The following is a 25606-nucleotide window of genomic DNA, read 5'->3' on the forward strand; positions in this document are numbered from 1 at the left end:
CTTGAATCTAACAAAGTTGGTGTTGGCGTTGCTATCAATAAAATTATTCCATCCATCAGATGGAATGATTGGAAATAGATAATAGCATATACATTTATTTATTTATCTTTGTTTACCAGGAAAATCCTACTGTTATGGTAAGTTTACTTAGGTTCATAGGTTCATAGGTGTTTACTAGGCTAACAACCACAAGTGCATTTTTAAGCATAGCCATGCATCCTAAATCTCTGACAAATTCTGGTACCCTTGATAAGTGTAAGCAGGGGCTTGGGAGATGCAACATTTACAAGCAGGGGCCTGGGAGATTGACCATTTACAGGCTGCCTGTGTCAGTTCAAGACATAGGTGCCAAACCAGGGATGAATTTCCTGTTCCCCATCCAATTGTCCAAGTTACACTTGAATTGGGTTAGGGAGAAACTCTGCTTCATATGCATGAGGAGCCTGTTCCAGAGATTTGGTAGTCTCTGGGATACATACCTGTCACTCCAGCAGGTCTTATTTATATCACAGTCAAGGTTTAAGTCTTTAGAATGGATAATTCTGGTGTTGTTAGTTTTGTGGATATGCAGGAGGTCCATCAGATCAGGGGGTCTGACAATGCTCTGTATGCCAAGCATAGATCTTCCCTCAACAGTCTGTAGGAGAAAGAATATAGGGATAATGCCTTGAGGCGATCTGCATAGGACATATTATTTATACCCTGTATTCTTTTAGTGAGGAACCTCTGTCGATATTCCAATTGCTGGATATGCCTAGTTAGGTACATACCAAAGGGGGCATTGCACTCAATGATAGGTCTGATAAATGCCAAATACAGTGGAACAATGACTTCCTTGGACCTAGATGCCATACTTTTGTTTATAAGTTGCGCAACATAGAATGATTTCCTCACTACTGTATACACATGATGGTCAAGTTCTAGATTACTGTCTACAGGGTCAACTCAGAGAGGTGTGTTGTCAATATGATAGTTAACAGGGTGGGTGACTTCCCGAAATATACTGTTATGCATTTATAGACATTTAGTTTTAGCTCACAGCAATGACAGTTGCTTGTCTATGTCAGCTCTTCCTGGAGAATATTTGTGTCAGTGTGGGATTCAATGACAGATCATAATTTATAATCATGTGCAAATTTATACAGCCAGAGGCAATTGACATTGGTCTTGACTTCAAGGAAGTAAATGCCAAAAAAGAGGGGGTCCCAGAACCGATCTCTGAGGGATTCCACTTGTGACTGGCCACTTTGTAGAAGTAGACTCTCCAGTTTTAACTTCCTGGGTCCTGTCAGTGAACCAGATGGCTATCCACTAGGTGACATAAGGATTTATACATAACTTCTTGAGTTTGTCAAAAATGCCTGAGTGGGGTATTGTATCAAATTCCTTGGCCAGGTCAAGGTAGGCAGTGTGAACCAATTTGCCCTCATCTACTGCTTTGATGACCTTCTCAAAGAAGTCCACCAGGTTGAGTAGGCATGACCTGCCCTTGATGAAACCAAATTGGGCTGGGTCCAGTGTCTGGAGATTTACTATATCTCTCTTGATCATCTCCATGATAATTTTTTCCATGGCTTTAATTATAAGACTAGTGAGACTTATGGGTCTGTAGTTAGCCCACCTTTGTGCAGAAGAATGACTGTTGCTGTTCTCCATTCACGAGGCATGAACCCTATTTGGAGAATACAGTTAAATAGCAATTTCAGAGGGCCTGATAGGTCATATTTCATGCTATTTAGAAGACATCCTGGGATATTGTCTGGGCCCACTGATGCAGTGTTCTTGGCCTTAGAGAGAGCATTAAGGACCTGTTCCTCAGCAATAGCTGGGGGAGTTATATTTGATGGTATTTCCTGAGGGAAGGTTGAGAGGGCAAGAGGGGTAAAGTTGGAGCTGAATTTGTCAGCCAGTAGGTTTGCTATATCTCCTGTCTCAGTACAGGTGGCTCCATTTACAATGAGCTCTGCACACAAGTGTATATTGCTTTTTAGGTTGCGGACATAAAAAAAATGCCTTATGGTTGTCCATGGCCTAGTAGGTCAACTTTACCTCACATTTGGCTTTGGTAGACTTTATTTGTCCTCTCAGTTGCTTGTTTAGTTTTATGAGTGTGCTTTTATCCTGCTGGGTGCCACACCTCCTAATTTTTGCCATCACTTGCTTCCTTCTTTTATGCAGCCTATTGATTTTGTGATTCCACCAGGGTGGCTTGTTTCTTGAGTTTGTTCAGTACTTCCTCCTTTTGGGTACTGCTACCTCTATGCAGCTAAAAGCATGCTTGCATAGGGTTTCTGTGAACAGTTTTGCATAGGAGGCAGTGTTCTCAGGGTTTATGGGGGCTTGACATTTTGCCAGGTTATCACTTAATAGCAGGAAGTTAGCCTTAGAGTAGTTCCTGAATATTCCAGGATTAGCTGGGGGTCCAAGTTTAATTTTTTACTTCAAAGGAGACCATTTTGTGGTCTGACATTACCAGGGAAGACATTACATTAGGGGGTGTGCAGCACTCTCCTATATTAGTGAAGACCAGATCCAGTATGGTTGCACTCCTGGTTGGTGTATTGACAATCAGGTCCAGGGAGTTTGTGTTTACAAAATCCAAGAATCTCTGTACCTGTACATTTGGTGTCATATAGGATTCCCAGTTAATAGTGGGATAATTAAAGTCACCAATGAATATGGTATTGGGTTGGATGGTGAGTGTTCCAATAAATTGTAATACATGGTATGGGCTTCCTGGGTCATAGAGGGAGACCTATAGCTTGCAAGGAAGTGGTATTGGATATTACCTACGGTGATTTGAACATGGAGGAGCTCAAGCACATTGTCCTATTTGACCAGCCTTGAGGTATATTTATTTTTGATGTAAATAGAGACACCACTACCTTTATTCTTTGTCTGTGTAGCAGCTGGTCTACATGTGTGGAAGGCATTATAACCTTGCACTGTTGGTGTGCTCTCTGTAGCTTTAAACCATGTCTCACTGACCGCACAGAGATCAGCATTCTCTATGGTAAAGAGAGCTTTTAGGGAGTTGAGTTTTTTGTTTAGACTCAGCATTGAATAGTAATACCTTTAGATTTTCAGGGTTTTGATTTGCTATGTTGGATGTACTTTCAATTTAGCATTGCTTACAAAAGGCACTATGGGGGAAGGCAATGTTCTAGTTAATATTCAAAAACAACATATTGTCTAATTTATGATAACCAGTGCTTATTTCAGTGGAGGCCTGGGGAGAACAGATCCATTTGTTTACATTGCATTATACTTAGTTCCAGTTAAACACAGAGTAGTTACATTTCTATTTGCATTTATACACATAAAGTAGTTACATATAGAGTACTTAAGTTTGTACATTTTAAGATTTTACAGAAGTAGAAGTTACTATACAGAAAGACACATGCAATGTTGTGGATTATACAGTTAGCAGTTATATATAAAAATTGTTATCATTTCATTGAGAGGTTGAAACTATTATGTTTAAGGAGAGTATTCGGACAGTATTGTATGGTGAGCACAAATTCTTCATGTGGCGATGACCATGTGCAGGACCTGTATTGGTTAAGATGTTGTTTAAGTAGTGGTTAAAAACTGCTGAGTTTGTCAGAGAATTCTATCTGTAGGGGAATACTATTCCAGAGTTTAGCAATGTATTGGGAGTAGAGTGAGCCTCTTGTAATATTGTTTGACTTATTTGTGAGTAATAAGAATTTCTTACTAGAATGGAGGTCCCTTGCCGTACAGTAGGGCAAGAATATGATTTTCAGTGCAGGGCATTTCTCTGGATAATGAAAGAGTTTGTGTGCCACATTAGTTGTGAATATGTTAGGTAGTTGTGCAGTTTAAGCCAGTTTAATTGCTATAAGATATAGCATTGGTGAGTCCTATGCGGGAGATTGGTGGCAAGTTTAGCTATTTTATTGTTGCAGGAGGCAAGTTTCTTTTGTTGAATATCATTTAAGTTTGTTAGGATTGGAGTGCAGTATAAGAGATTTGTCAGTAAGAAGGTTGTGGTCAGAGTTTTTCTTGCAGTGTCTGTAAGAAATCCATTGATTCTATAATGGAAGCCTAGTGTCTGGTAAGTAGATATAATGGTATGCAGTATATGTTGGTCATATTTGAGAATGTCATCTATTATAACACCTAGAAGTTTACTGTGAGTTACAGTTTCAATGACAGTATTATTTGCTAACTTTATGGTAAAAGATTGCTTTTTATTTTGGCAACTTTTTGAGGTAAAAAGCATCAACTTAGTTTTCTTGGGATGAGCTGGAGGTTTGATTCTTTGATCCAGATTTCTACAGAGGAGAAAGATTTTTGGGTAATGTCTTGGAGCTTATTCATTGTTGAGGTTGCACATATTAATGTTGAGTCTTCTGCATACTGAACTAAACTAGCATGGTAAGTGGAGAGGGGGTGATGGTTACTAATAAATGTATTCAATAGGAGAGGACCCAGGATAGAGACACCTGTAGTAACTGGTTGAAAAGATGAGTAGGTTTGTTGCCATTTAATGGCTTGTTGCCTTCCCAATAGGTAAATAAGTATCCATGAGTAGGGAATTCTGTGAAATTCCCATTGAGGAGAGTTGAATAAGTTGTTGCTGGTATGAGACAGTATAAGAATATGGTGGGAAAAAGCAGACCATTGTTTCTATACTGGATTATTACATTTGTAAAATGTAGTAGAGCAGTAGATATGCTGTGCTGGGACCCAAAGCCATCTTGTGTTTTTAAGAGCAGGTTACTTGAGCCTAGGTATTGCAATAGCTGTATATGGATGCATTTCTCTAATACAGTGAGGGGGGAAGAAAATTGTTATTGGTCTGTAGTTATTAAACTCTGTAGTTGTGCCCCCTTTGTGCACTGGTATGGTGTAGGATTTTTTCCTTAGTGATGGGACATATCTTTCTGCTATGGATCTATTACTTAGTATGGGCACAGAGAGGGTTATGACTTCTGTGGCCATTTTAGGTAGTCAGATGGCAGCTGGTCTACAGCTAAGGAAGTAGTTTTTAGTTTAAGAGGCAGCTTCATTATGAGTGAGGCAGGTACTGGATTAAAATTGTAGAGCTGTGGGTGGTTTTGGTTGGAAAGGGGTATAGAGAGGGGCAGATGTATTAGTGTCTAAGAGAGATAATATTGATTACATAAAGTAGGAGTTAAACTGTGAGGGGGAGAGAGTCTGTCTTATTGCCATTTTTTTTTAGAGAAGGAGTGATGGTCTTACCAAGATGGAGTAGTTTATTTAGTGATGACCAAAATTGTCTAGGTTGCTCTGATATTTGTCTTCTAGGATGGTATAGTATGTTTGCTTGGCATGGAGTTTTGCAAGGTTTCTAAGATGTTTAAATTGCTGGAAGGCATTTTCTGTTCAAATTTTATACCAATTTTTCCAGTCTTTATCCTCTTTCAGCATGAGTTTTTTGTTTCATTTGTTAGCCATGGTACTGGGTTGGACTTTACTCTCTTGTTATGCACTTGTGCTAGATTATTTAAGAATATATTACTAAAGTGTTTTACATCAGTATTTAATGGCATTGTTCTAAGTACATTCCAGTTACATTGTTTTAGTGTTTCATTGAAAACATCTTTGCTGAAATTGGTTATATTTCTTAGTTGGTTATAGATTATATGTTTATCTAGGTTATGTTGAATTCTAATGGCATACATATTAGTCTGTGGTCACTTATGCTATCTGAAAGGCAGCTTACTTTTGTCAGTTTGTCTGGTTTGTTGGTAAGGATCCAGTCTAATGTGTCTCCCTGAAGTTTTATTGATTCTAGTGGGTGTGGCTATTAATTGTTTGAAGTTGTATAAGTTTATGGATTCAGTGGGGTAGTGAAATTTATGAGTTGCTAGTCTATTTTTAAGTTTTCAAGTATTATAGTGTCCTGGGGAAATTTGTTGGGATATCCAATGCAGGATATTTACATCAGTATCAATGTTATGTATTATTAAAATACAATATTTGTCTAAGACAGCTTTGTTCAGTTTACTTAATTAAACTCATTAAATATTAAGAAGACCATCTACACGATTACCCTTTGTTTGCATTTGATAGATTACATCTCTGTTATTATGGGTCAGGCTTTATGGGAGATATAGCATTTGAGCATATCTTCCATTTTTAGAACATTCAGGGAGAAAAAAATGATCCACCAAGATACAGAAGATTTAATAATTCACTGAAAGTGTGTTTCTGCAATTACCAAAGTATAGGAAACAAGAATCTCAAATTGCAGTTAATATTCAATCCTGGGAACTTTACGCCTATAGTAATAGTAGAGGTATGGTATTTAAATGATACACTTGTTTTTTTGCCATATTATAGACAACTCAAATGTCTAAGGAGCAGTTTCATGTGAGGGGCTGCTGTTTAACAGGTTCAAGAAAATAGAACTTCTCATCTAATCTCTATGAATAGTTACCTTGAAGCATCAATAGCTGTTATTCAAGGAACAAACAGGGACAACGGCGTCTATATCATACTGTCAAACAGCCACATTGTCGAATGTCATCTCATCACCAATGCAGGCCATCGAACCCCTATATCCCCTGATTATATATATCAAGTCCAAGACTGCACTACAGTGGAGATAAGGGTAAATTTCCTGATCCCCTCCCTAATGCAATTTCAGTCAGAACAGTTCAATGGCCTGAATTGTTGACGAAATGATAAGTTCGACAGTGTGGCTGTTCCACGATCTGGCATAGACACCAGACAACATGTTGAGAGTAGGAACTACATATAGAATTCCCACCAGCAGCCCTTTTAAACATAATGAATTCTTAAGTAGATTAGATTAAGAACTTGACTCTAAAGATTAATTTTTAATTACTGATCTTAATTACCATAAGTTAGACTGGAAAATTATTCATCAAATTCATTTTTTGAGAATGAATTTTGGGCCATTCTTTCTTCGTTTTTCTAATGGTTGCATGCAATTAGTTAAACCAATTGCTATGGGCAAAAATTTACTTGACATTGTGGTTAACAACATAAACATTAACTCCCCCATGGGAACATCATACTACCATTTTATTACTTTTAAGCTACAGAGACATTTAAGTATGTTAAAAATATAACTTTGGTAAGACAAATTATATTTCAGTTAAGAACATTTGAAATATACAGATTGGTCTAATGTCTCTGTTATGACAAAGACAAACTGGATTGTATTACATTACAAAATATGTTGTTGCACACTTTTGAAGTTATTCGAAAAGCTAAGCACTTCCACAATGGTGGAATATAGACTCATAAAAAACTGCACAAAAAGAAAAAAAAGAACTTTCCATTTGTACAAAAAGTATCTAACACTAAGAAACCAAACAATGCTTAATAAAATTACAGACAAAACATAAACTAGCAAAAGCACCAACTAAAATTGTTACATTATATAAACAACACAACATTTTACTATACATGCATTAATGTAAAAACATAATATGCAAACGATTCCCTTTGGCTAAATTGTGTTGTAATGGAAGATTTTAAGGTATTAGGTGATTAATTCAATTAGTTTCTTACCAGCAGAAATAAAGATACTGATATCTGAATACAAAGTAGCCCTTCAATACTTTTTTTCCCTTTTAATTCTATGCACATATATCCAAAAATACCCCATGAAACCATTTATAATACTATTAAGGATATTACTAAAACCACATTCGTAGATCCAGATTTAAGTCCTGGAAGCTTATTAACTAATCTACATGTTTGAATAGTCTTGAATCTTTGGATGTTGTCCAGTGTTATACCAATATATATAAGGAAGACAGTGAGCATGATGTTAAGAACTGCGGGCTCATTAGTATCACTCTGATACTTGGAAAATGTTATGGAAGATGCATTTTAGATCTGTTACATGACAATAAGGATAGTTTACCATTAATGGACATCACTAACCATGGCTTTGTTAAGGAGAGATCCATTGCTGACAAACCTAGTAGAGTTTTATGATCAAATAAAAGCCATGGACTAAGGCATATTGACAAGTGTTATATTTTAAGATTTTGAAAAACATATCTCTTACAACTACACTTTGCTATCCACAATGGATTACTTAGTGATAAATGCAACTCTTTCTTGATCTTCTTTTCAACAGGAAGGGTTCAGAGAGTGGGAATAAAAAGTATCAGCTCAGATAGGTTCAGCTATTGAAGCTGGAGTTCTTTAAAGTTCTGTCTTGAAACCCATTTTGTTTAATCTAATATTCACTTGAATCCACAGTCACTGTAAGTGCTGGACGACCAAATATACCATTGGACAAACACAACAGGTTTACACTTCAGCACTAAAGAATGTAAAGTCATGTTCTACAGCAGGCTTATACTTGGCAGGTCACTTGCACTTTACAATTCTGTCCTAGAAAAAGGAGCAGTTTATACAGACAGGAGTAATAATATCGTGCCTACATCATATGAAGCAAAGTCATGACGGCTTAATTATTAGGAGAGAATTTCATTTGGTGAACTTATACAGAACTTATGTCTGTCTAATTTTAGACTATAGTAACATTTTTTTATTCTTATTCTCTTGGGCAATTGACAAAAAATGAATCTTTTCAGTGTAGGATTATGGAACAAATATCATCATTTAAAGAACTTAGTTTGCATGTTAAGGAGTAATCATTTTAAAAAGAATAGTAGTGGAAAGCACTCAACAAGACCTGAAACTTTTAACAGAGTGCAACCAGCCAGAAAGAACACTCGATACTTCTTTCGAAAAGTTTAATGACACGAACCGAAAATAAACATTAACGCTTTTCAATCCACGAATAATCCCATGCATTTTCGTCCAAACAAATGGACTTCATCAGATAAGTTGGTAATTCATTGGACAATTATATACACTCACTCATTAAAAACAAACCAATTAGACTTTAAGTAAAACTTTTAAATGTGCAAATCAAGCATTCTCTAACCTCATGAATATTAATTAGAACCAACTAGTGTCTTCAAAATTGAACACCATATTACTGCTTGACATATAAATACACCAACAACATCAATGCTTATTATTGTAAAAGACTAATTTGTATAAAAATGCATTTCATAGACCTGCTGTATTATATAAATATTAATAAATAATATAATTTAATATAAATAGCATTATAAATGTATTAATGTATTATATACTTAAATAAAATCTGGCAACTATGCCCTCTAGTGTTAAAAACTCGTATTACTTTTATATTTTATTTGCTCTTAGCTTTAATAAGGGTACAATGCTTAAAAAAATCATTTAAACCAGGCTTTTTCCCTGCTTCTAAGTACACCTGCCACCACAATTCCCTGCTCTCTAAAATTTCTTCCCATATACCTCCCCTGACATCTTGTTTGACTTGTTGAAGAACAAAGAAATAAAAATTACAACCCTCACAGTTCCTACTGTGTTTAAAGAGAGCATTAGTCTCCTTTTCTCTTGAAATGTCATAGGAATGTTCATACATTCTTTTCTTTAACTTCCTTTCAGTTTTTCCTACGTAGAAGGAGGGACATTTATCACAAATTACCAAATACACCACACCTTTAGTGTCACAATTAAAGGAGCCCTTGCTTTAGATCAATACATTTCTACTTTTCAGGAAAATTTCACTTTTATTGATAATAAATGAACATTGATTACACCTAATCATGAGTAATCATTTTAACCTATTAGTTTTCATTATAGATAGTATAAAGCTAAATTCATTTCAGCCTAAAATGCTTTAGCTTCTGAGTTACTTCAAGCATTTGTCCTAGAAATTTATTCCAGCATCTGCACTCACAAATATAAAAATTCAGATTTCACTATTGGGTTTAACTGCAGAAAACTAAGGAGTTCATGTCTGACACAGATGATCCAAATCATGTGGAATATGCTTCCATTCCACTTATGCATGCTAAATACTGTAGACTGTTTTAAAAAGACCATAGATCTCTCAGTAGGAAATTTAATCTTCAACCCCAACATGAAGGAGTTACTATTCCTTGATTGCCTTCAGGTCTGAACACTGACATAGCATACTAATGTTGTTTGAGCTGCTAAATGAGAATTTTGGTTCGATTTTATTGAAGTCTCTGTGATTTTAGTGGGGAAAAGTGCTCAAAAAGGGTGACATTTTACACTGTAGCTACTTTTGTTGGCACTTTTCAGATTATGCTTTATAAGCGATAGCAATTCAGCATGAAAAGGCATATCATAAACAAACACATTATGCTGAGGTTTACAGGGGTCTGTACAACATAACAGTAAACTGCAGCTCAAATACAAGTCATATCAGATATATACACAATGAAAATGATAAACATAGGAAGTAATATCTACACTTTGTAAAACATTTTTGACAAGTGAAAATAAACAGGAGGTAGGAAGAGAAGGAGTAAATAAGACATAGACACGGGCTGCTCAGTAAGTGTGATAATGGTACCGTGGGGTCTGCACTGACATTGTCTAGTTCATAATGAGTTTGGGCAGGCTACTTTGGAGTGTATTAAACGAATACAAGAGAATATATTATTTTGTAATGTGGATACTACTTTAAGCATGAGTTACTGTTTGGAATTAGACTAGGTTGCTGACTGTGGCTCTGGAATTCTGTCTAGTTGAGTATCATTTCAGTGTATTAAGATTTTGTAGCTTATTTGAAGAGGAAGGGGTTAAAACATTAAACCTGTATGGCCATGTGATGTGGAGTTTTAGTATTAAAGTGACTGATGGTGTTATTTAAATTCAGTCTGATGAAGTCTTGTTTGTTAGAAGATGAAAGTGCTTACTGGATTTTATTACCTTTCTTACTTTTGTTATTAAAAGTGCAGTTTGGTTTATAACCAAGTTTCATCATTTTTAGTGTATTAAAATATGTGAAACACTTAGACATAAAAAAAATATGTGAGCAAACTGCAGCTATGGCACATTCATTTTATATTCAGACTACTAAATATTGCAAAGGGAAATACACTGATGTGTCAAGGAATGACTATGAACTGTAGTAAACCTGTTTTATACAGGTTAAATTATTATTGGTAAGATGTGGAGACATAACAGTGAAGATGCAAAACATAAAGAAGTCCAAATAAAAGAAAGGCCCAAGAGAATGAACTGAGTTAGCCATAAAGCAATTTGACCTATACAGCATACCTACTTTCTGATTAATTTAGGTAGCCATATTATGTCAGTGCAGATCAGTTTCAGGTGACTATCAATACTTTTGTATAAGCATTTCTATAATATAAGGATTAGTAAAGACAAGTCAGAAATAGGAAAGAATCACTTAAAAGGTTCAAGTCTTTTCTACAGAAAAACTTGGATATAATCTTATTAATTGTCATGTACAGTCTGAATTCTCTTAATCCTGACTCAGTAGAGTCAAAACCTTATGGGAGAAAGTTTAATGAAATGACCTCAAGTGTTTGTGGCTCATGGAAGACAGCAAATATGCAAAAGGATGCCAGGCGAAACAAAAGAAGTTTCAGAATACCAATGGACACTGGCTAGGAAAAGATAGTGATATTTTCCTATCACATTAGCTGTGTCTTGTCTTTAAGGTAGATAGTAAACCTTAAAGAATGAGTGATAGTCCACTCTAGAAATGATGGCCTGACATTGAGTTTTTTTTTACTTATTTTATTTTATTTAATTTTTTTGGTTATCTAGGTAGTTATCTTGTCTGAGGCTCCTTTTCAACCACAACCTTGTACAAATACATAATAAATGTTAAAATAAATGTTAAACATTAATTAATCCACATGGATTATAGTTTATTGCCAAGCCGCAAGATAAAAGTAAATATAGCCTAATAAGATATATTGTAAGCAAATAAATGCCAAAAGCACAGTGGTAAAACAAACATTCCCTAGATAAAAGACAGATAACACATAAGGAAACAATACAATACAATAAATAAGACCACCAAACAAATAATTATTTGAAAATCGTTAAAACAGATGAATATGCCCCTGTGTTAACCCAGACTAAGTACCTAACTATTAACTAGACTCCCACAATTCCTAGCCTCCCATGATCATGATCTTGTGTTGTCTCACTAATTTTTGGTGAGCTTAACCTTCCTTAGGATTTTTTCTCATGTAAATAAGTATATACTGTGGAATGATCAAACACCTTCATATAGTATCACAACCTATGTGTTAAATAACACTAGAAATCCATCCTTGTTTGCTGTTCTTCTATACTCTATCTATTGATCTCTAGTGTTTTTCTTTCTTAGGTTTTTGTGAGACCTTAGTATCTCTTATCATAAATTACTAGGTGTATCTAATTTTGTAATATGTTATAAAGATTTGTACTACACCATTTCTAATACAAATGTTTTAGATCTCACCACAACAAAGTTCCCAACACAGCAATAAAGTTCCAGTAAAATGCCATGATCCAAGTTACTTTTCAACCTTTTATTTAAAAGAACCTGATGAAGTCTACGTTATTGCAGATGAAAGCGCTCAACTTATTGTTTTAATTTGTCAAATAAAAGGTCGAAAAGTAACTTGGATCGTGGCATTTTACTGGAACTTTATTGCTGTGTTGGGAACAAATGTATTAGTCTTATTCATCTATTCTTAGATACATTTTTCCTTTTTCCTACTGAAATATAAAATATATAATCTTAGGCTTGTACTATAATTGTTAAAACTTATGTACCAAATTATACTGTTATTGTCTTTGTCTTGACCTTTTATGTTGTTGTAATTTGTGGAGCTTTTCTCCCCGGGCCTCCACTGAAAATGGACATATATCCAGCTGGACAAGCCCGGTCAACAAATGTAAAATAAAATAAATAAATAATAAAGCCTGTTTCTAAAACACTTACTTACATAAATCATTCATCCTAACCAGAACTGGTACAAGTAACCAGACAACGAATGTCAGAAGCACAGTAGCAGCAAACAACATTGGATAGCAAGGGAGCCAAATTCTGAGTAGTTCTGATTTGATGTAGCAACTCAACAACTACAAGGGCAATTTTACTAAACACCTTTACCCCCAATAAATCAGTGACCAATCTTCTTAAGGCAAGAGCTTCTTGATTCTGGGTTCTCAGAGGATAGTAATGATTGGAGATTTGTAGCATCATAGTCTGAGGGGGCTATTACTGTAGGTTTAGAAGGTTAAAAGTTAGAGTGAAGAAAAACAGTGTTGCTTTTGCTGAAATGGGAAGACATTTCTCTTTCTTCTCTTTCTGCAAGGTAGCACTTCTGTTAGAGTTCAAACAGAGAAACAAATCTACAAATTTCGTTAATGGTAGTCTGGAGAAAGGTAGTATCACTCATCCAGTCAGGATAAAATAGATGAACCTTTGCGGATTCTATTCAAGCAGCTTTATTACGTACAAAGACATCACGACTGAGGCTTAATAACTTTAACTTAGATAAACTTTTAAACAAACTAGCTATTACATTTGTACATGCTCACTCTCTGCTAGCACATGGCTGCCATTTATATACACGTGCTGACCTTGAAATGCTTCTTGGAGGTACAGCACACACACACACGCACACACACACACACACACACACACACACACACACACACACACACACACACACACGCACACAATTATATATCCTCCCTCTTTGAGAAATGAGTCATGTAGTATTGATGACATTAATTGACGTGCAATTGACATAAATAATTCTTAGTCATGCAATTATACAAAACTAAATATATATAGACAATTACGTCCAGATTACTCTATATTTCACCCTAGATCTGGAAATACAACCAAATATGTGACATAGAAATTAGAATTAGGTCTAGCAACTGAGACTGTCTCTGCTGAATGTTCAACTTTGGGGACGTCAAGAACATCATCAGGAATGGAAGTAGAAGTTAAGACATGTTGTACAACAGGAACATTGTCTGGATCACTCTAGATCTAGAGTCTGAATCACAGGAACAATGCTGCGATATCAATGTTGGTACAAGAAGAAAATGTCTGTGATTTCTCCTGTACTCCACACCCTCAGGTTCTACAAAATAGGATCCCAGCTCGGTACATATACCTGTTACTTGACCAATCCAGTCTAAACCTTTTGCCATTTGTATTCTCACTGTCTCTTCTTCTTTCAATGGACAAAGAAATCTGCCCAATTTATCATAGCTGGACTTATGGAAAGAATGCTTTCTGATTGGGCTCTAATTGATCTGTTTTCCTTAGCTTTAGGCCTCAACAAACTGGAACTGATAGGCAATGTTGTTCTGGTTTGCCTAGATAAAAATCTCTGAGCAGGAGAGGCAAGTATATCATCACGGGGTATGTTTCTGAGATTGAGTAAATTAAAAAAAAATCTGTATTATTACACTTTGACTTTTCTAGTAATTGCTTTGCACTCTGTACTGCATGTTCAGCTAGTCCATTTGACTGTGAATATTCTGGACTACTAGTAACATGTACAAAGTCCAATTCTTTTGTAAAGTTCTGAAACAACTGACTGATAAATTAGGTATCATTGTCAGAAATAACTTTATGTGGCATACCATGGACTGAGAAATGATGTTTCAACTTGGTGATAACAACAGTGGATGTTAGATTAAGCAGTAAATCAATCTCAAACTAGTTTGAATAACAGTTTACCAACACAAAGTAATGCTGATTGTTCCACTCAAATATATCAGTGGCTACTGTTGATCAAGGTGTTCCACTCAAATATATCAGTGGCTACTGTTGACCAAGGTAGTTCAGGAACTTGACTTAGCTGAAGTGGTTATTTTGTAAATGCAGTTTAATACTATTGCATACTGAACAAGAAGAAAATACTTTATCAATGTCTTTTACTAGAGAAGGCCAAAATACTAGTTCTCTCACCTTTCTTTTGGTAGATTCTGAACCTAGGTGACCATGATGCAAAATCTGGATATATTCATGTTGTAAGGAAGCAGGAACAATTTTAGGATCTTTGAAAATAATGTCATCTTACATCAACATCTCATCTTTGTAAAGAAAATAAGGTTGCACTTCAGGTAGGTTACTAGATTGTTTGATGACCATCCAACATTAATGTAGTGGTTGAGCTTTTGCAAAACTGGATCAGACTTTACATGATCTCTCAACTCATTAAGTCTCATGTAGAAAAAGTATGCCCTTCTGCGATATCAAAGTCAAAATTCTCTGCATGAAGCTGTTCTGTTGTATTTCTGGGTGATCTAGATAAGGTATCAGCCTGATAAAGAAGTTTGCCTCTTGTATAGAGCATTTTGAAGTTGTACATTTGCAATCTGAACATCATTCTTTGTAATCTCACTGGAAATGAATGCATAGGCTTTTTAAAGTTGTGACTAGAGGTTGGTGATCAGTTTTGATCTGAATAGCTCGACCATAGATATAATCATGAATCTTTGAACATGCAAATACTATTGCCAAAAGTTCTTTCTCAATTTCAGCATATTGCATTTCAGTTTGGGTAAGAGTTCTAGTTGCATAGGCTACTGGTTTGCCTTCTTGAAGAATAAATTCACCAAGGAAATATTTTGAAGCATCACAGGAAAGAGTTACTGGCTTATTGACATCATAGTATCTTAATGTAGGTGGGGTGGCAATTTTCTGCTTAAGGTCTTTAAATGCCTTCAGGTGCTGTTCCAACCAAAACCATATAACATTTTTGAATGTCAGCTCTCTTAAAGGTGCTGTCAACTCACTGAAGTCTGGTATAAACTTGTCTAAATAGTTGACCATACCACAAAAATGTTGAAGAGCCTGAACGTCATCTGGTGCTGGCATCTCAAGAATGGCTGCTTGCTTGGACAGAGCTGGTTGCAAGCCAGTGCTAGTAAATAAATGACCTACATATGTAACGTTTGGCAGTCTGAATTTGTACTTCAGAGGACTGAGCTTTAAGTTCACTTCACATGTTCTGTCTAGAACTTTCTTATGGTTTATGTCATGCTCTGCTTCACCATTGCTCCCAACAGATAAATCATCTACTATTATGCACAAGGATAACCGGAAAAAAATGCTCCATTGCATGCTGAAAGACTTCACTTGCAGAATTTATTCCAAATAGCATCCTGAGGAATCTGTATCTGCCAAATGGGGTACTGAAAGTAGTCAGTAATGAGGATTTGAGATCAAGCATCACTTGCCAAAATGAACTTTTTGCATCCAAGACAGAAAAAAACAGTGGCATTTGGTATTAGGGCTATGACTTCCTTGACTGTATGCATTGGATGATGTGATCTCTTTAATGCTTTGTTCAAATCTCTTGGGTCAGTACATATTCTGATTTCGTCTGAGCCTTTTTCTGGGCTGCTACCATGGATGATGCCCATTCAGTTGGTTCTGTGACTGGACAAATTACACCTTGCTGCACCATTTTATCCATCTGAGCTTTAACTTCATTCTGCATAGCTATCAGAACTTTTCTCACTGGTCTGACTACTGGACTGACCTCTGGGTCTAACTTCATAGAATACACAACTGGAAGTTTGTCCAACTTGTCATCAAAAACATCAGCATACCCTGAGAAAATAGCTTCAGTAAAATTGGAACTAGGATATGTGCTTATATTTATTTATTTTATTTATTTTTTTATTTACATTTGTTGACCGGGAGAGTCCAACTGGATTAATGTCCATTTTCAGTGGAGGCCTGGAGAGAAAAGCTCCAGCATACAATTAGTCATACAAATAAAAGATACAGTTAGTCATACAAACAAAGATACACTGCTTGTAAGATATATTACTTGTCAAATACAACAGAGTTAGTTCATAGCTTTAGTCATAACAGAATTTGCAGAGGACATGTTTTCCAAGTGACGCTGTTTATTTATTTATATATTTATAATAATATTTATAATAAGACTGGAGGAAGTGGACAGAGATTCCTGGTGAGGAGAATATAGTATTGTGCAAAACGAAATGCCTTAAGGTGTTGCTTTTTAAAGTCAGGTGCTAGAGAGGGGTATGGGAAAGACGAAGCTGATATATGATGAACTTCTTTGGTAAAGGAAAGCAAATTCATTCTCAAGCTGTTTCTGAGACACAATAGTGACTGCACAGGTCTCCAGACTGCATAGAATAACAAGCTGTAACAGTTCCTAGCCAAATAACATGACAGCACTACTGAGCCTTCAATTTGAATTTCTTCACCTCCATAAGCAACAAATTTTGCACAACTAGCCACATTGAGTTATTCCCCAGTTCTCACCTTACCAAATGTGTCTGCTGGCATGATATTGCACTTTGAGCCAGTGTCTACTTTGAGCTTGGTGAATTTACCATTGATCTGGACAGTACAAAACACCTCATTCTCTGCCAACAAATTTATTGCATCAAACTTTTTACCAATTATTGATACACCATCTACATAGAAAGTAGAATTGCAGCTATCTATATTATTAACTGGCTTTTTAAGTGACCCTTCTTTATAACTGTGTGAGATTTACTTGATTTGCAAAACTTTTGAAAATGGTTCCATTTTTTGCACTTGTGGCATTGCTGACAAAATGCTAAGCATTTTTCTCTTTTAGGCTCATGACTGGCAGCACAATTAAGACAGTTAACAATAAAGCTTGATTTGGGTTTTGCTGACTCACCCTTGTACTCCTTTTCTTAGAACTTGCTGGAAAACGTTGGGTTCTACCTGGGGATCCTGCAGGGGTGGCAGGTGCCATGTGCTTAGACCTGCTTCTACTTGCCATGTGTTGTATGCTGTCTACATTTGCCTACTGAAACCATGCTCTTATCACTTGCAAGCATACTTGCGTGCCTTTTTGTAATCTCATGTGTTTGACAAATCTCAATAGCTTTGCTCAGCATTAAATCACTGTCATGAAGCAACATCTTTCTCACTGCAGCGCTATTAATACCATACACAAGCCTGTCCTTTATCAACTCATCTTTTAAGTCACCAAACCAACACATTTTAGCTTTGTTACTCAGATCAATAATATAATCTGCAAAAGTTTCCTATGGTTTCTGATCTCTTGCGTAAAACAAATGCGTCTCTAATGTAATATTTGCCTGGGGGTTACACATTTCCCTGAATTTGCAATTCAAACACTCAGGGTCTTCCCTTGATTCAGTTTGTGCAACAATATGATGGTTTTTACCTTCTCCCTCATATACTGCTGATGCATAGACAAATGAATGCTATCTTTCAATGGTCTCTGACCCAGCTAGGTTTAGCAAAACGAATGCCCTGGTGGGTGCATCTTTGTCAGAATAAGCTGCTTATATAAAAATATCATACTCTTTCTCAGATATTCTCCAATTCTCTGCAACATTCTCATCAAATACAATTGATGATGGTTTTTGAAATCCATCTGCCATATTAATACATACCAGTGAAGGCTTTTGCAAGTATGGATGAGCACACACATATACGTATGCCAACATTTTATGCCAATATTTGTAACTATGCCCAATAGCACAACAAGCCTCTGAATAACTGAACTTTGTGAAATAAGTCTCTCGGGAACAAGAACACTCTTGAAATTACTGTACTGTAAGAAATCACCTCATATCAGTGTAAGAAACATTTCAAAATAATTGCACTGTGTGAATAAACTGGACAGAAGACGCTCAGAGTAAGAAACATTTCAAAGTAATTGCATTTTGCAATAAACAGTACACAGCACACTGAAACTTTCCCAAAATGGCTGTACTTTGCAAAGTAACACTTTACAGTGCAAGAAACATTCTGTAATGGTGACACTTTGTGAATAGACACACCCAGCACAAGAAACTTTTCGAAATGGCTGTATTTTGAGTGTTCTTCATGAAATAGTTGCACTTTGCACACAAATAAACTCCTCAGAATAAATGCACATTAATAAGCACACACTGTAAGCACTTTTACACACTTTGAGATACTTCAAATAACTGTAGTTATGCCCTGAATACAATGCAAAATAGTAATTATGCCAAAACACACTACTTTTCCAACAAACATGCAGTCGCCTTGCTTTATTTAGGCTTAATGTGTCTTTTTACCCTTATTACATTAATTTTGCTTGTTTTATCTTTTTCCATGCCCATTATACTTTTCTTGTGCTTGTTTTACTCTAAACATGCCCGTTTTTCTTTAAATATGCTCGCTTGGCAATTTTGAGGTGATTCCAAACCCCCTATGTGCTTTTCTGATAATTGTTTTACCAAATATCTCAATTTTAAAATTTTGTTTAATTAATAAACTTTTTGTACTCGTGCATGTTTAATAATGAAGTTTGTGCCCTTGTAATGCTCCATTTTATTGTTTTTATAAAAAAAAATAATTTGTGCAAGTTTTCATTACCTTTGGTTCATTACTGGCCCTTTTTTGTGCTCAGTTGTCTTAGTTTACCTTCACTGTTAACTCGATACATTGTAGCTCTGAAAAGCAGTCTCTGGAATCCCAGATCTGACACTATATCGCTCATCCAGTCAGGATAAAATAGACAAGCATTCGTGGGTTCTGCTCAAGCAGCTTTATTATGTACAAGCACATCAGACCGAGGCTTAATAACTTTAACTTAGATAAACTTATAAACAAACTAGCTATTACACTCATACATGCTCACTCTCTGGCTGCACTCTCAAAATGGCACTGAAGCTAGCATATGCTTGCTATTTATATGCAAGTGCTGAGCTTGAATGCTTCTTAAAGGTATAACACACACACACACTATTCTACAGGCAGTGTTATCTGCAGTGTTTAGAATATTATTAGAAAAGTGTATTCAGTTGAGGGAATTAACACATTTAGCCCAATGGCTCATCTGGATTCAAAGGTCAAGAGTTACATAAGCCTGTAGCTCATTGCTGAGTTGCTTCAACATACCACAGACTGAGTGTTTAATATGATGTTTAAAGTACAGGGTTGGATCCAGCTACACCCTCATGTATTTTTGCTGCTTAACCATAGATATTGGATTATTCTTAAGATCATCTAGAATTCCGTCAGATATTTTTGTTTTGCAGCTGTGGTTATACTACTGCTAAAATAGTCTATTATTTAAGAGATATTTGCCCAATATCTGAGATGCTGCAAAGAGTATAGCTGTCTTGGTTAGAATACAATCAACATTACAGATTTTTTATGTCATTTTTGCAAAGTCCTCTATACATCTTTGATGGAGCTAGACCACCTAAGCAAGAGCAGGCCAAGTGCATGTTGACATAAAATCTAATAGATTCAGAGATGATTTATTCAGAAAAAAGGGGAAAAAGTGGAAAAGGTCATAACACCATACTTTTTAAGACTCCAGTAGTAAAGGTCCTTACATCAGAGGTGTTACTAATCATAACTGCTTTGAAGATTCTATGTTCTATGTTTTAGACAGCCAGAAATGTATATGATGGATCCAGTTTTGAAATCTAGTTCATCTAGCTTGGTAAGCAACAATAAATGAATGACCAACTTCAATGCTGTCTTTAAATCAACAAGCAAACTCCAGTTAATAAAACATTTTACATATTTGTGAAGATGATGTTGGTAATACCGAAGATAGCTGTTAAGGTATTGAATGTCTTTTCAAAGCCGCTTGGTTTTGTTGCAAGCAATCATATTTAGTAACATGTCCAGCCAACTGGGAGTCCATTAGTTCTATAGTTATTTTGTCATGGATTAACAGAATAATTGGTTGGTAGTCTTGAGCTGAGAGACTGGATACCATGAGTAGTCACTAAGTAAGGATGGAATAACATTAAATATTCAGGACAGATTTTAAATAGCTATTATTTTTCAATAATAAAACAAGCCATTAAAAAAGAGAGAGGGTCTTAAAGTTGGCATGACAAGGCAAGGCAACTACTAGGCATTAGTCTTTCCTAAATCTCAAGAGTTGGATGAGAATAAGGTCATCCTATGCTACAGTCCCTCAGAGGAGATGTGGAAATGCTTGGGAGATGTCTGTGGAGGTTTGTTCAGATCAACAAGCCCAGGGGGAAGGGAAAGGTAGATAATAAGAGAAAAAACAGGTAACTGGAATGTTGGGACCTGCTAGAGCGAGTCCCAAAATACTAAGTCCAAGATGCTATTTCTTGGAATATTCCCTTTTCTCTGAGGTATGACAAACTTAGAGTTGGTAAATATAAGTTTGGGGGTATAGGGGAGCTTGCCCCCTGCAAAAATAAGTTTAAAGGAGAAGAGTGGTTTTCAAAATTTGCTTTTCTCCTGTGTTTTTGGTCATTTTTTTCAGTTTATCAGTACTCTGCATTTCAAGTGTTGGCATTTCAAAAGGGAGCCATAAAAACAGCCTTATTGCCAGGATGATAACAAGGGCACAAACAAGTCTTATGGCTTCCTGGATGACAGATTACAAATGCTTAAATTATATCATTGTAACATTATGATTTTAAATTAAATGTGCATTAAATACAAATGAACTGATGATACTATAAATGATTTTTGATCATGACAAATTATATTTGTTTCAGTTAATATAAATTCACAAAAGTTACTTTCTGGAACTGGAACACTGCTCTGAATTTCAAAAACCCCATTCATTGTTTTCTAAGCTCAGGTCAAAAGAAAAAAAACAATCCCATTAGTATGCATTTTCACAGTAAACTTCCTAAGATAAAGTGGTACACTACAGTCTCTGGTCATTTTAGCAAAATTGTCTCTTTCTGATTAATTCAGTTCTTAGTTTTAGCTACAGTTGATATTTCTTCATTGTTGGCATGCATTCCACAGAACATAAAATTGTTGTTTTTAATAGAAAATTTAAATAGGCATACAGATGTATCTGCAAGATAAATTAATGCAGTCATATCTCTGATGGAACTGTCTTTACAAAACAACATGTTTATGTTTAATGATAACCTCTGTCAAATTGCAGATTTCGCAGTGGGTGCATTTTCAGTCCCACTGCTCTTGAATTTGATAAAAACAAACCAGTAGGATGTATGTTTTTAAGCTTAAGAAGTACTTCAACTTGTAAAATTATATGGACTTTATATAAAGAAGCTATTTTTTCTAGAGTTCCACCGAAGAAGAATTAAAAAAATAGGAAAACAAGAGTTTTTCATGCTGTATTTAATTTACTTCTATAAAACATCTTTACATGTACAGCACCTTCACAATACTTTTATGAATAGCTATTTACATAGTCCTCATCCATTTTATTTTAAAGAAAAATATTTTGTAATAATTTCTAATAAATAATTCTCAGTTACCCACAGAAATTGAGAACTTTTAAAAGAAACAAAATAACTTAAAATTATGTTAATAGCTAAAGTTATAAACAAGAGATTTGTATAATATATCTAATGTGGTTGTACACAGTAGAAACACTAGTTAAAGTCTATTCTAACAAATGTAAATATTGATATAACTGCAGATAAGTCATCTGGGATTTAAGGATTTTAATTTGAGCATGAGTTTATAACATGGTAAAGATAAGATTCAAATTCCTGAAACCATTAAAAATAATTTGAAAATTAATTTAGGGAACATAAACATAACATATGTATTGGGTAAAAAAACATTTTTTTATACAACACATCTAATCTGAAGCAATTATTTAAGACAGATTTTTAACTTTACATGCAACCAAATGAATACCAAAAAGAAGGCATATTAAAATGTGGACACTGTTTTCAATTTAGGTACAGTAGTGAAGGGTTTTGTCTATCTTGAACTTTGGGGTTAAAGGACATTTTAATTGTATTCATACTAGGATGATTTACATGATTATTATCAATTTTTACATAGGAAAAAACAACATGAAAATTAAAAGGATTTGTAAACATACTTACACAATAAGTATGGGAAATGATAATAATACCTTGTTTAAGCAGACGTTAAGCTGTACATCTTTTTTAAAAAAAATCATGTTTTCAGTTTTACATTCATTACAATATAACTTCATTTAGTATCACAATCTTGAGTAACTCAGTCTTGAAAATCGTAATCCTGAGACCATAATATTACAAGACCAAAACTCTGAAGACTACACTGTTAAACTACAGGACTTGCCCTTTGAGGTATCCATATTAGCACTCATTCCTGAGTCCACACCCCTGCAGGACCAGTGTTAGCTCTCAGTTCTGGGTCCTCGCTGGAAGGAGGATTCAGTATTCAAAATTTTTGGACATTGTTGTCTTCAGTATTTTGATCTGGACTAATTCTTATTGCACAAACCAAGTATAGAAAGAGACAGGATTATATCTCATTTCAAAAAGGGTGGCAAATTAGGGAACATTGAAGAAGTTACAATTACACTTTTTGTTTCAATTAGCTCTACTTTCAGTATGTTTATTGCATAAACTGGACTGAATAACATTGGCAGAACAATGACTAACAGATATACATGCACATTTTGGAAATGCTAAAATTATTCTTAAGTAAAAGCTTTAAGTCAGTCTTCATTACCATCCCTCCAACCCTAACATTAAAACTGGAGTCAAGAGGACAGGCAGTACAATTTAATAAGTGGTTAAGAAGGACTTTTTTTTGAGGCAAGAAGTTCAACTATTCCTCTGTGGAAAAATGAAGAAAGAAAACAAATAAATCTAGTGTAAATATTACTTGTTGTATAGATAGCATTCCACTTAACTCTAACAATGATTAGAAACTTGGATACCTATGTTGAAAACAGACTCTTCTTTGACCACCATATCTCTGTTGAAGTTGGAAAAACCTTTTTGGTTTGTACAGCATATCCTCTGTGATATGTTGTTAAGGTCTATTGAATTTATAGTCCCACTTTATTCCTCCCTTATGAGGCCCATTATTGAATCTAATGCCACCTTCAGTATGTACCTTACTAAGTACATAAACCAACTTAAGATACATCAATGTTTCCTCACCAAATACATCCCAGGTCTCAGTATCCTTAGCTACTTTGACAGATAAAAAATCCTCTCTCTCTTTTCAGTGTCATACAGACTCCTGGCATGATATTTGCTTAGCCTTCTCTGCACTCTTTGAACTAATTTACCTAAACAGAAACAGTAGCAACCAGCTTTTCTAAAGACCATAACCTATGCTTCCACGTCAACAATGCCAGATGGCATAACAGGTACATAACAGTATATATCATCCATTTCCTGACTATACTGTCCTTATATATCAAATGGAGTACTGATGATACTAAATTATTACTAGATAATACCAGAAGCATCAATAACAAGTGCAAAGAGCTAATTTATTTATTTATTGGCATTTGTTCACCGTGAAAGTCCACTGGGCTAGGAAAGCCCATTTTCGGTGGAGGTCCAGGGAGAAAAGCTCCTTTACAAAAAGAGTTACATGAGAATACATAAAGTTACAAAGCAGAGAAAAATTATACAATGTTTAGATAGTTACCAAGAAGTTTCATAAAAACATAACTATGTGCGAAAGTAACATAGAGGTTTCATAAAACAATACATTTCCTATAAGTTTCATAAGCAGAAGTTATACAAAAGTTTCATAGAAATGTCATGAAAATAGACTACGACTCAACAGGTAACACAACTAATCAAAGTGTTGGGAGACAAATTATAAAAAGTTAAAAAAAGAAAAAAAAACAAGTTACATAAAACAAAATTATACAAAAGTTTCATAGACAATTTCATTTATCAGATATAATTCAATAGGTAACACAACTATTCATAGCATCTAGAGCCAATTTAAATAGTATGCTAGACAGTGCAGGATACTACTATGGTAGTACAAGAAAAACAAGTGTCACTGGTATTAGAATGGAACAACTAATTAGATTATTTAAATAACACATATTGAGAAAAGAATAGTGATGTTACTTTTAAGAATGCAAAGGGCAATGAAGAAATAAGATAAGAGTAAGGAAGCGAAGGAAGAGAGACAAAGGGCGGTGGAGGAGGAGGGAAATAAAGAGCAATGCCAGTAGCTAGAGAGAAGAGAGAAGGAAAAACACTTAAAGAAAAGGAAGGGGAATAGAAGGAGCAGTGGAGGTACTTAAGAAGAGGCAAGAGAAGGGGTGGAAAGCAAAGGCTTCGTAGGAAGTATGGAGATCGATGTTAGCACAAGCTAGAGTAAGTAGTTTGATGGTTTAATAAGAAGAATTGAGTAACTGCAGAGTGAGTAATGGTTGCATAGCTCCCTTTTAAATGAGGAAGGGCATTGTTGCAGATGGATAGAAGGTGGGAGGTTATTCCATATTTTGGCAATTTTCCAGGAGTACAATAACTGACCAGCAGGTGGCTTGGGTTTATAGATTTGGAGAAGAAATTGGTGTTTAGATCATAGGGACCTAGCAGGGTTATAGAGGCTACACAAGGAGCTGAGTGCAGGGCAGTCCTGAGGCTTCTATATCAGTTTATGTGAAGATTTGGGCTGTAGTAGGAGAAGGTAGTGGGGGAGTTCCAGCCATTGTAATTGTTTTAGAGCAACACAATGGTGTGTAGAGTGACAGTTATTTGTGGTAAATTTAGCAATCTTGTTACAGCAATATTCTAGTTTTGTTATCAGTGAAGACTGTAGATTGAAAATTAAAGGAGCACCATAGGTTAGTGAGGGTAGGAGGTAAGATGAGGCTAAAGTTTGTTTAGAGGGGAGGGAGACGAATTTCTTATGCCAGTAGAGTAACCCAAGTTTTTTGTGAGTCTTGCTTATATTGCTTTGAATGTAAAAGTTGAATTTAAGGTTTTCATCCAATTATTATCCCAAGCAATTTAGTGTGGGTTACTAATTCGATTTTAGTGGAGTTTAGTGAGTTCT

This window comes from Protopterus annectens, chromosome 2.part0, assembly GCF_019279795.1.
Source record: "Protopterus annectens isolate FY-2018-M chromosome 2.part0, PAN1.0, whole genome shotgun sequence".
Classification (NCBI taxonomy): Eukaryota; Metazoa; Chordata; order Ceratodontiformes; family Protopteridae; genus Protopterus; species Protopterus annectens.